This window comes from Nanorana parkeri, unplaced genomic scaffold, assembly GCF_000935625.1.
Source record: "Nanorana parkeri isolate BGI_ZX_2015 unplaced genomic scaffold, ASM93562v1 scaffold155, whole genome shotgun sequence".
NCBI classification, from domain to species: Eukaryota; Metazoa; Chordata; class Amphibia; order Anura; family Dicroglossidae; genus Nanorana; species Nanorana parkeri.
In genome coordinates, this window is record NW_017306423.1 from 994,436 (window position 1) to 1,006,477 (window position 12,042).

Consider the following 12,042-nt stretch of genomic DNA (forward strand, 5'->3'; position numbering starts at 1 on the left):
TTGGAAGAGGTGGGGGGATTGATTTATAGTTCATAGCAGATTGAAAATGGTATTTAAAGCTGAAATGCCATTCGCAGTTACATAATTGCCAACAGACACAATCTGTCTTCATTTCAATTAATGACTTGCGGTAATTAGTAATTCTAAATTGTACAAAATAACATTCAGATATTCAATCAAATTAGCAGAGCGCGTATGATGTCATATTGGCCTATATTTGAGCTGCCGTAAATACATTCGTTGATATAGATTACTCCTTTTTTATAGCTGCAGAGTGCAGCAGTTCTTAAGAACCAATCAGAAGCGTTGATTGTTCTAAATTGGTGGAAGCGGATTATATGTGCATCGGGAATGGCATTATCAACTCCCATTTGCAGTAAGGCCAAATGCACCCTCACTATAGTGCCCCACAAAGCATGGGTGTGAATGCTCTGTGCATTGGGATGTGCTGCATTGCCCAAAATGGTTCAATAGTTTGTGAATTCAGAGCCCTTTAAAGGAGAACTATGAGGCAAGTGAAAATCACTCAGCCTCATAGTTCTAGCCGACCTGTGACAATGAAACTGTCACACGTCGGCTCAATAGATCGGGAAGTGAGCGAACATATACCGTCGCTCGCTCACTTCTCGATCTTCTCCCTGCAGAGAGCGGTGACTGTCACTTACAGCTCCCTGCAGGGATTCCCCCTTCCCCACTCCGATCCTCCAGCGCTGACTGGAGGAACGGACTGGGGAGGGGGCAGGTACAGCTGGCTCTGCCCCTAGATAGGCAGAGCTAGCTGTGACGCACGCAGCTGGGTGGATCTCGACAGTAATGTCTCAGTATACCGCAAGCTACACTGATACACTGAGCTTTGGGTTACGGGAGGACGCTAGTTTATGTCCTACCGTGACCCTCAGGAGAACTATGGGAAAAAACACTTAACACATGCAAAGGGGCCCTAAATGTTGGACTAATGATTGCCCATAGACTATAAAGAGAAAATGGCTGGGGAAAACAGGAGGGGCTTACAAATCCTAGCTAGAATAATGCTGAGTGCCGCTCAATGCCAAGTGACTGCCAGGAAGGCAAACAAAATTTTGGGATGTAGAAAAAGAAAGAGAGCTAAAAACATCCAAAACCAATATCATGATGAAAATCACTCTGCTTGTTGCCATTGCTAGAGGCTGATATAAAAAAGCAATGAGATATAGCTGCAGACTAATAACAAACAATTAGATATGCATTAGACATGTGCGATTTGTTTAATTCCGAATCAAAATTCAGACGAATTTCCCGACATTCGGACACATCCGAATTACCGAATCCCAATGCATCCGAATGTGCCTGAATCTGATTTTCCGTTTCCAAATTTCGGATCCCGTCCGAATTTCGTTCAAAAACGAAACTGAATCGGACATGTGACTTTTCTGGCCAATCAGAGGTGTTTTTCGGTTTAATGCATCCGAATGGGTCTGAACAAGAATTTTAATTATGGCAACATGGGAGCCATATACAGTATATACATACACTATATTACCAAAACTATTGGGACGCTCCTCCAAATCATTGGATTCAGTTGTTCCGTGACATTTCCTTGCTACTAAATATTCCGCGGTCACCTGTTATAACAAAGTGGAAGCAACGGGAAACAACAGCAACTCAGCCACGAAGTGGTAGGTCACGTAAAATGATAGAGCGGGGTCAGCGCATGCTGAAGCGCACAGTGCGCAGAAGTCGCCAACTGTCTGCAGAGTCAATAGCTACAGACCTCCAAACTTCGTGTGGCCTTCAGATTGGCACAACAACAGTGTGTAGAGAGCTTCATGGAATGGGTCTCCATGGCCAAGCAGCTGCATCCAAGCCTTACATCACCAAGTGCAATGCAAAGCGTGGGATGCCGTGGTGTAAAGCACGCCGCCACTGGACTCTAGAGAAGTGGAGACGTGTTCTCTAGTGTGACCAATCACGCTTCTCTGTCTGGCAATCCGATGGACGTGTCTGGGTTTGGCGGTTGCCAGGAGAACGGTACTTGCCTGACTGCATTGTGCCAAGTGTAAGGTTTGGGGGAGGGGGGATTATGGTGGGGGGGTGTTTCTCAGGGGTTGGGATTGGCCCCTTAGTTCCAGTGAAGGGAACTCTTAAGGCATCAGAATACCAAGACATTCTGTACAATTTCATGCTCCCAACTGTGTGGGAGGAGTTTGGGGACGGCCCCTTCCTGTTCCAACATGACTGCGCACCAGTGCACAAAGCAAGGTCCATAAAGACATGGATGGGGGAGTTTGGGGGGAGGAACTTGACTGGCCTGCACAGAGTCCTGACCTCAACCCGATAGAACACCTTTGGGATGAATTAGAGCGGAGACTGCGAGCCCGGCCTTCTCGTCCCACATCAGTACCTGACCTCACAAATGGTCCAACATTCCCATAGACACACTCCTAAACCTTGTGGACGCCTTCCCAGAAGAGTTGAAGCTGTTATAGCGGTAAAGGGTGGAGCCGAAAACTCAATACTGAACCCGACGGACTAAGACTGGGATGCCATTGAAGTTCATGTGCGTGTAAAGGCCGGCGTCCCAATACTTTTGGTAATATAGTGTATAATACTAAAGCTGAGGCTATTCAGCTTTAGTATTAATTTCTGTATATGGTTTTCTGTTTTACTCGCCACGAATATTCATAAACTCATCCGAAACTAATGAAAATTCGGATTTCGTCTGAATCCGAAACCCGAACCAAATTGAATTTTGAATCCGAATTCCAAATTAGGAAATAATAAAATATCTGAACCAAACCGAATTTTCCGCAGCTTACATGTCTAATGTATATTACCCAACATTAGTAACAATGCAATGAGATATAGCTAAAGACTAGGGCTGTAACTTCAGATCACGAGGGCCCCATAGCAAAAATGAGATGACCTCTCTGTAAGCTGTCAGTAACAATGCCAAGATACCAAAGTCTCTATACTGTAGACTTTACAGGGGATTAGAGTTGTCATGAACTGCAACCACTGCAACCCTTAATGACATAGTACTGTATTATCTTTACATGATCTATGTTTAATTTACCTCGACAATCTAATTGGGCCCCCCTCCGCCCCCAGGCGCCACAGCAGTTACCTAGGCTGCTATGGCTATAGTTACACCACTGCTAAAGACTGGTAACAAAACGATGAGCTATAACTAAAGACTAGAAATAAACGATGAGCTATAACTAAAGACTAGTAACACAATTATAGGATATAACTAAAGACTAGTAACACAATTATAGGATATAACTAAAGACTAGTAACACAATTATAGGATATAACTAAAGACTAGTAACAAACAATGAGATATAACGAAATACAAGTACCCAACAATGAGATATAAATAAAACAACAGTAACAAACAAGGACATATAAATAAAGAATAATAAACAATGAGATATAACTAAAGACTAGTAACAATGAGATATAAATAAAGAATAATAAACAATGAGATATAAATAAAGAATAATAAACAATGAGATATACCTAAAGACAAGTAACAAACAATGAGATATAAATAAAGACTAGTAAGAAGAAACAACATATAACTAAAGACTAATAAGAAACAATGAGATATAACTAAAGACTAGTAACCAAGGAATGAGATATAAGTAAACGCCAGTAACAAGCAATGAGAGATTGTTTCCTGTGTTTATAAGGTCACATCTATCTATCTATCTATCTATCTATCTATCTATCTATCTATCTATCTATCTATCTATCTATCTCTCTATATATCTCTATATATAGATATATCTATATATAGAGATATATATATACACAGATAATATATTACAGTTACAGAGCACTTAATATACATTTTTTATTGGTATGTTGTACTCCTCTGGGGCGGCAAACAAACAAAGCAATTTTTTTTAGCAGCTCTGTATAACTACAATTACTTATATTGCCATTTGTAGGATCGTCTGTGGGTAATATAACAGACATAAAAGGAGGGTAAGTGCCCGTCTGTGATAAAATTAAATATGACATGTTATGTTGCTCCTCATAGCTGGTGAATTCACGGCCTTCCAATTCCAGGAGCCATAAAATAACCATTCCTATGCAGCACGCGCCTTGTGTGAACAGTAAGAAAGCATGTGCTCACAAGCAAAATGGCAGAAGAGAGAGGCGGGAGAAACTACATTGTCCAGGCCCCTGAAAGTGTATCTAAGATATTTTATTAAGAGTGGGAGGGTTAGAACCCATGTCAGGTTATTATGGGTCTCTGCATCCCAACTGGGGGGATGCCCCCCTATATTTTTACATATACAGTAAAGGTTTATTGAGATCCCCCTTATATTTGTCCTGGTGACCAGGCAGATAGCATTTTCTGAAGAAGTCTACATTAGCACCGTCCTTAATCTCTCACTATATGCTTCCTTTAAAGCGTAGGTAACCCCCGTAACTTAACTTCTGCTATTTGTTTCCTTTTGTTCTGTTAACCCCTTCGTGACTGACGACGTACAGTGTACGTCGCCAGCAAACCGAAAGACTTTTGTTAAATGCATTAAAAGTCCTGTTGATCCTGCCAGAAATTCAGTGAGCCCATACATGTCTGTGCACTCTGCAGTGTTATGTCAAGCTGTATTATGAGCCTTGCCTAGTTCTCTATGTGAACTACAGAACACCTACCTCCTATGTTATGGATGTGAAGAGAAAGGGAGTTGCTCTGTAGTCCTAACTTTTCCCTTTATATTTGCCTGGCGATCCTGCCAGTAACACACTTCCTGTCCTTGGGTGACTATGCTGCTTCTCCATAGATATAAGCAGGGCAGTGAGTGGTAAGCGTTGTCACCGTAGGACTGGAAGTGTGTTACTGGCAGGATTACCAGGCAAATATAAAGGAAACACTAATGCAGCCACCACATCTAAGGACTGAAAAGCTTCATTATATTACATTTTGATCTTGGGAAAGATTTTGGGTCTGATTTGTAAATGTTCCACCCAAAGCCTCAGTCTAGATCAGTGGTTCTCAACTCGTGGGTCGCGACCCAAAAGTGGGTCGCGACACCCTCTGCAGTGGGTCGCGGCGTCATGTCTGCATAGGCCGGCCCATCTGCATTAGAGAGAACTAGAGGGGGAATTTGTGGTTCAGCCTGTGGAACCTCATAATGTCAAACTGTCCCCTCTCTCCCGGCCTCCCCCGGGCTCTCCGATAAAGTGGTATGGCCCGGGGAGAGAGGGGACTATTTCCTCACTTTCGGGCCGGCGCATTAATATCGGGCCGCGGCGCCCGACAATTAAGTAATAGTTCCGGTCTGCACGGGAGAGTACAGCAGATATCAATCCGCCGCTGTATCTACTGTACTCTCCAGTCCAGATAGTTCAGTCGGCTGGAATCAGAGAAAGGTAGGCAGGCAGATAGGGAGATGTGCACTGTGGCAGGACAGGGGACACTGATGGATATTATGTATTCCAAGCCCACATAATATCCATCATGTATATCCATCACTGTCCCAACCAAGGAAACATGTGGGTCCCGAGGTTACACAGGTTGAGAACCACTGGTCTAGATGGTGCTGAGGAGCATAGAAATTTACACCCAGTGTATAGCGCCATCTAGGGGGCATTATATGTTGGGTGTAAATTCCTATGTTCCTCAGCACCATCTAGTGGCTCTAATACCATGTGAACAGCATACACCCAGCATAAAGCGCCATCTAGGAACTCTGGTGCCATGTGAACAGCATGCAGCATGTATAGCGCCATCTATTGACTCTAGTGCCATGTGAACAGCATACACCCAACGTATAGCGCCATCTAGTGGCTCTAGTGCCATGTGAACAGTGTACACCCAGTATATAGTGCCATCTAGTACCATGTGAACAGCATACACCCAGCATATAGCGCCATCTAGTGGCTCTAGTGCCATGTGAAGAGAATACACCCAGCGTATAGCACCATCTAGTGGCTCTAGTGCCATGTGAAGAGAATACACCCAGCGTATAGCACCATCTAGTGGCTCTAGTGCCATGTGAAGAGAATACACCCAGCGTATAGCACCATCTAGTGGCTCTAGTGCCATGTGAAGAGAATACACCCAGCGTATAGCACCATCTAGTGGCTCTAGTGCCATGTGAAGAGAATACACCCAGCGTATAGCACCATCTAGTGGCTCTAGTGCCATGTGAAGAGAATACACCCAGCGTATAGCACCATCTAGTGGCTCTAGTGCCATGTGAAGAGAATACACCCAGCGTATAGCACCATCTAGTGGCTCTAGTGCCATGTGAAGAGAATACACCCAGCGTATAGCACCATCTAGTGGCTCTAGTGCCATGTGAAGAGAATACACCCAGCGTATAGCACCATCTAGTGGCTCTAGTGCCATGTGAAGAGAATACACCCAGCGTATAGCACCATCTAGTGGCTCTAGTGCCATGTGAAGAGAATACACCCAGCGTATAGCACCATCTAGTGGCTCTAGTGCCATGTGAAGAGAATACACCCAGCGTATAGCACCATCTAGTGGCTCTAGTGCCATGTGAAGAGAATACACCCAGCGTATAGCACCATCTAGTGGCTCTAGTGCCATGTGAAGAGAATACACCCAGCGTATAGCACCATCTAGTGGCTCTAGTGCCATGTGAAGAGAATACACCCAGCGTATAGCACCATCTAGTGGCTCTAGTGCCATGTGAAGAGAATACACCCAGCGTATAGCACCATCTAGTGGCTCTAGTGCCATGTGAAGAGAATACACCCAGCGTATAGCACCATCTAGTGGCTCTAGTGCCATGTGAAGAGAATACACCCAGCGTATAGCACCATCTAGTGGCTCTAGTGCCATGTGAAGAGAATACACCCAGCGTATAGCACCATCTAGTGGCTCTAGTGCCATGTGAAGAGAATACACCCAGCGTATAGCACCATCTAGTGGCTCTAGTGCCATTTGAACAGCATACACCCAACATATAGCACCATCTGGTGACTCTAGTGCCATGTGAAGAGAATACACCCAGCGTATAGTGCCATCTACGGCTCTAGTACCATGTGAACAGCATACACCCAGCATATAGCATCATCTGGTGACTCTAGTGCCATGTGAAGATGATACACCCAGTGTATAGCGCCATCTAGTGGTTCTAGTGCCATGTGAAGAGCATACACCCAGCGCATACAAAACAAAATGTAAAAAGATCTCCAGCATGCTGGAAGACACCATTGACCATCACTGCAAAGTATTCTTTTGATTATGATCTCTGATACAATTACAAGTGAGATCTGTATCCCAGCCAATGCGAAGTCAGATATTATAGGACTCGACTGCCGATTGCCATGTGCTGAACCGGTGCTTCCGGCAGTGTAAGGGTGAAACATAAAAGCCTGCTCTTGTTGCCCGCAGGGGGTTAGTTCTATGACCGCCTGGCTCTGAGGCGAGCGGCTTTTTTTTCAGTGCTGTTTTATGAGCGGTCTGACTCTCCCCTGGGATTCATAATTGCTCCGGGGTAATGAGAGCCGAGCTCAGTGTTAATCCCTCAGCACTTAAACTTTGGGCCTGTGGTTATGGCAGAGCCCGGCTGGCTTTATGATGTCATGCCACAGACTGCGAGGCCGTGTGAGAAATGCTGCAGCTTTTTGCTCCGTCCGTCAGACCAGAGAGAGATTTATATCTATTTCTATCGCAGAAAATTGTCCTGAAATGAGGAATAATCCTCTTATTTCGGGATATGTGATGGAATAAGATATACGGGAATAGCTTCTGTTCTAAGAAGGCTTTACTCTGACACGTTCGGATTCGGTTGGAGGTCTTTCTGATTCCTTTAGTCCCTGTAGGGTTATACTGTCCCGTTGGGTCCCAAGCCCTCCTCCATAGAAGCCGTGGTCTCCATACACTGCACTGATGATGGCCAACATTATTATTATTATTATTATTATACAGGATTTATAAAGTGCCAACAGTTTGCATAGCGCTTTACAATATAAGGAAGACATTACAATCACAATACAAATCAAGACCAGATGGTAAGGAGGACCCTGCCCCTGAGGGCTTACAATCTAAAAATGAATTCTTATGTGCTGTTCACTCCTCTTTTGTTTCAATTCCACTTTCTTTTATCAACTTCCTCCTGTATAGAACCACATGGGACATGCTGATTGCTCTAATATTCTTCTTTTGCTAGGAATTTTATAACTTTACATCACTCGCTATTTTCGATCTACAATCTAAAAGGGAGGGGGAAGGGATACATGAGGAGCGAGCTGTGCGCGGATGAATTGTTTGAGAACGTGATGGTTGAGCGGTTAGGTTGTGGTGGGATAGGCTTCCCTGAAAAGAAGAGTCTTTAGGGAATGCCTAAGGGCAGTCAAGGTAGGCGACAGATGGACAGGTTGGGGTAAAGAGTTCCAGAGAGACTCTAAAGAAGTCCTGGAGGCGAGTATGGGAGGAGTTGACAAGGGAGCTGGAAAGCAAGAGGTCTTGGGATGAGCGGAGGGGATGGTTAGGGTGATACTTTGAGACAAGGTTTGAGATATAGCCGGGGGCGGAGTTGTAGATGGCTTTGTAAGTGATTGTTAATGTTTTGAATTTTATCTGCCAATCCCTCCAGTGGAAGCCAGTGGAGGGATTGGCAGAGGGGGGTGGAGGATGGAAGCCAGTGGAAGGATTGACAGAGGGGGGTTGCAGACACTAATCGGTGGGTTAGATGAATGAGTCTGGCAGCTTCATTCATGGTAGCCTGTGTAGTGGAAGGCCAATGAGGAGGGAGTTGCAATAGTGAACATGACTATGACATGATATGATAAGTTGACTATGATAGTCAACAGCCAACATGACTGAAACCACTGTAGTTAGGAATAAATGGCTCTTTAATATACTTTATAATATTAGGCTATATTTGCTCTATACACCAGCAGTTCTGGATGATCATCTGGCTGATGGGGCTAAAGGAGTGATTTGCATGGCTCCACCCACTGTCCTAAAATGAGGAATAATCCTTTAATTTTTGGTATATGGGATGGAATGAGACATGTCAATACCTTCTGTTCTAAGGAGGCTTTACAGTGCCACGTTTTGATTCGGTTGGTGGAATTTTTGATTCCTTTAGTCCCTGTAGGGTTATACTGTCTCGTTGGGTCCCAAGCCCTCCTCCATAGAAGTCGTGGTTTCCATACACTGCACTGATGATGGCCAACAAGCCTGAAACCTCTGTATGCAGTTTGGAATGAATGGTTCTATAATATTAGGATGTGGCACTAGGTCACGTCACCATTTTGCTTTTCCTGCACACTCCTCGTAGGCAGACCTCCTGGCTAATCTGCCTGCCTGCCATATACTGCACATGGCACTTATTTATAGCACAAGCACTTTTTACTCCACATAGATGGAGGGTGCAGGTCTTTCGGGGGCCTCCCCTGATGTCGGAGGAGGAACTGTGGCCTTAGCGGGTCTTTTTCCTCCCCCCACTCAGGGGTCTCTATTTGGGAGTACCTAGTGATTGCAGGACCGGTTTCGACTGATCCCTAAGGATTGGGGTCCACCAAATGTAACCACCAGGTGGACTTGAATGCCTTGCCCCTGTCAGGAGCCTTGCACCCAGGGGGGTTCAGGGATATCATGGCCCTCTTTTTGAAGCATCCTCGTGCACTTTTTTGTGTGCTGTGATTTCATGGTTCACTTCTTTTGTTCACAGGGGTTTGTTCCATGATGCACGCACTGCGGAGCAAGGGGGAGGTGCTAACCCCTGCACTACCCCTGGCATTAACTGCTCAGGGACTGGCGCGGACAGGCTTACAGTAGGGATGCAGCGGTACCGTTTTTTCAGTATCGAGTATGAGTACCGATATCTTTTTTCCGGTAGTCACTGATACCGAATACTGAAAGTCCCATTAAGGAAGCCGGGCAGAGTGCAATGACTCACCGCCTGGCTTCCTGATTAGCTGGGAAGCCTGGCGTGTTTATTGACTCACCGGCCAGCTTCCCGATTAGCCGGGAAGCTGTCTCAATGCTCCCTAATCACCAGGTGACGAGGAAGCATGGAGCCAGCTTTCTGGCCAATCAGGAAGCCGAGGGTTGGGTATTGACTCGCCAGCTGGCTTCCTGATTGGCCAGCTTCTTGACCAATCAGGAAGCCGGTCGGCGAGTCATTACACGTTGCCCGGCTCCATGCTACCTCGTCACCAGGTGACTGGAAACTCCAGTTCCAGTCACTTGCCTAAATACTCTCCATCTGCACTGATACCGATACTGGTATCAGTATCGGTGCATCCCTAGCTCACAGTATAAACCAGTACATTATAACTTCTCAATTTATCCACCGGAGAACACTCCCCAGTGGCAGGCAGAAGCAAACAATGTCTAGGCAGAACTCAACGAACCCAGATAAAGTAAAAAATCAAGCCTCAGGCTGGTTGCAGCCCAGCTGCACCCTCTAAATTTAGCTTAGGGACACTACAGCTTATGGCGGGGTCCTTAAACTATTGGGTGTATTTATGAACAATTTGCAGTGCCATTTGGCGCGCACAACTCCGTGAGCGTTCGTCCTTTGGGAATGGAGCCCAAAATGAACGTTCTTGGAACATTTTCCTTTCAATTCGAATGTACTATATTTAAAATACCACATTATGGCCACTAGATGGTGCTGAGGAGCTTAGGTAAAATGTATTTATTTCTGATGCTCCTTAGCCCCATCTAGTGGCCATAATGTGCTATTACAAGATGACATTTTAAATTACATTGGACTTATAAAGAAGATATACTAAGAATGTTGCTTTTGTTCATTGATTCACACAGACATTCACGGGGCCAATGCTTCTGCAAATTGTTTATAAACCGACCCCTAAGAAACTGAAGCATTAACATATTAGGATTGTATACACATTATATGAAACTATTCACGGAAGGATTTTCCTCTTTGCTTGGTTAGACCTCTGAAGTATTATATTTGCAGGGTGAGTTAAATTGGTGACATTTAAATGAGGCGGAAGTTACGCAATTATGTCCACATGACAAAGGAATCACGCAATGTAATTGGAGGAAATTTCAGCAGGAATCAAACTGCTGACATTTTAGTAAACTTTTCTATTTTTGTTTCAGATGCTTTCCATTCCAAAAAACCACCGGCAGGCTGTAATTATCCCCCGTCCCACAATAGCAAGGCTTTCACAGGCCTGACAATGGTGCTGATTGTAAGAAGTGGAGAGGGGGGGGGAGGAGGCTGCAAGTTTCCTGACTGACATGACATAATTGCTGCTTGAAATTAAAAGGGTTCTGGGAGTAATCTAGACCCTATACCTCCAGTGTTCAGTTTATGGAATAGTGCAATCAGTATAATTGCCAATTGATTGCAATCAGTATAATTGCCGTGAGCACCCCATGTCCATTTCATGACCAATCCATGAGTACCCCATGTCCATTTCATGACCAATCCATGAGTACCCCATGTCCACTTCATGATCATTCCATGAGCACCCCATGATCACTCCATGATCACACCATGACCACTCCATGATCACTCTATGATCACACCATGACCACTCTATGATCACTCTATGACCACTCCATGATCAGTCCAACAGCACTCCATGACCACTCCATGATCACTCTGTGATCACATTATGACCACTCCATAAACACTCCACAAGCACCCCATGATCAACCCATGTCCACTCCATGACCACTCCCTGAGCACCGCATAACCACTCTATGATTACTCCATGATCACCTAACAAGTTCCATGCTCTCTCAAAAGCTTGGAGCCGGCTTTCTGGCCAATCAGGAGGACGAGGGGGGGGGTAATGATTCACCTCACCGCCTGGCTTCCTGATTGGCCTGCTTCTCGACCAATCAGGAAGCTGCCAGCTTCTTGATTGGCCTGGAAGCCAGCTCCATGGTACCTCAACAACAGGGGACTAGGAAGCATGGGGCCGCAAGCTTGGCAGCATGTGTACCTATCCCAATACTGGAAGTCCTGGTATCGGGATAGGTATCAGGAGCATTTGGGTGAGTATGAGTACTCGCCCAAATATTCGGTATCAGCACCGATGCTAGTATTAGTATCAGTGCATCCCTAATATATATATATATAT

General features: G+C 45.0%; 1 protein-coding gene across 1 annotated transcript in view; it reads right to left on the reverse strand.

The window, feature by feature from the left end:
- Positions 1-12,042, reverse strand: part of IGLON5 (IgLON family member 5) — a 347,431-nt gene that overhangs the window by 40,783 nt on the left and 294,606 nt on the right. The gene's annotated exons all lie outside the window — the stretch shown is intronic.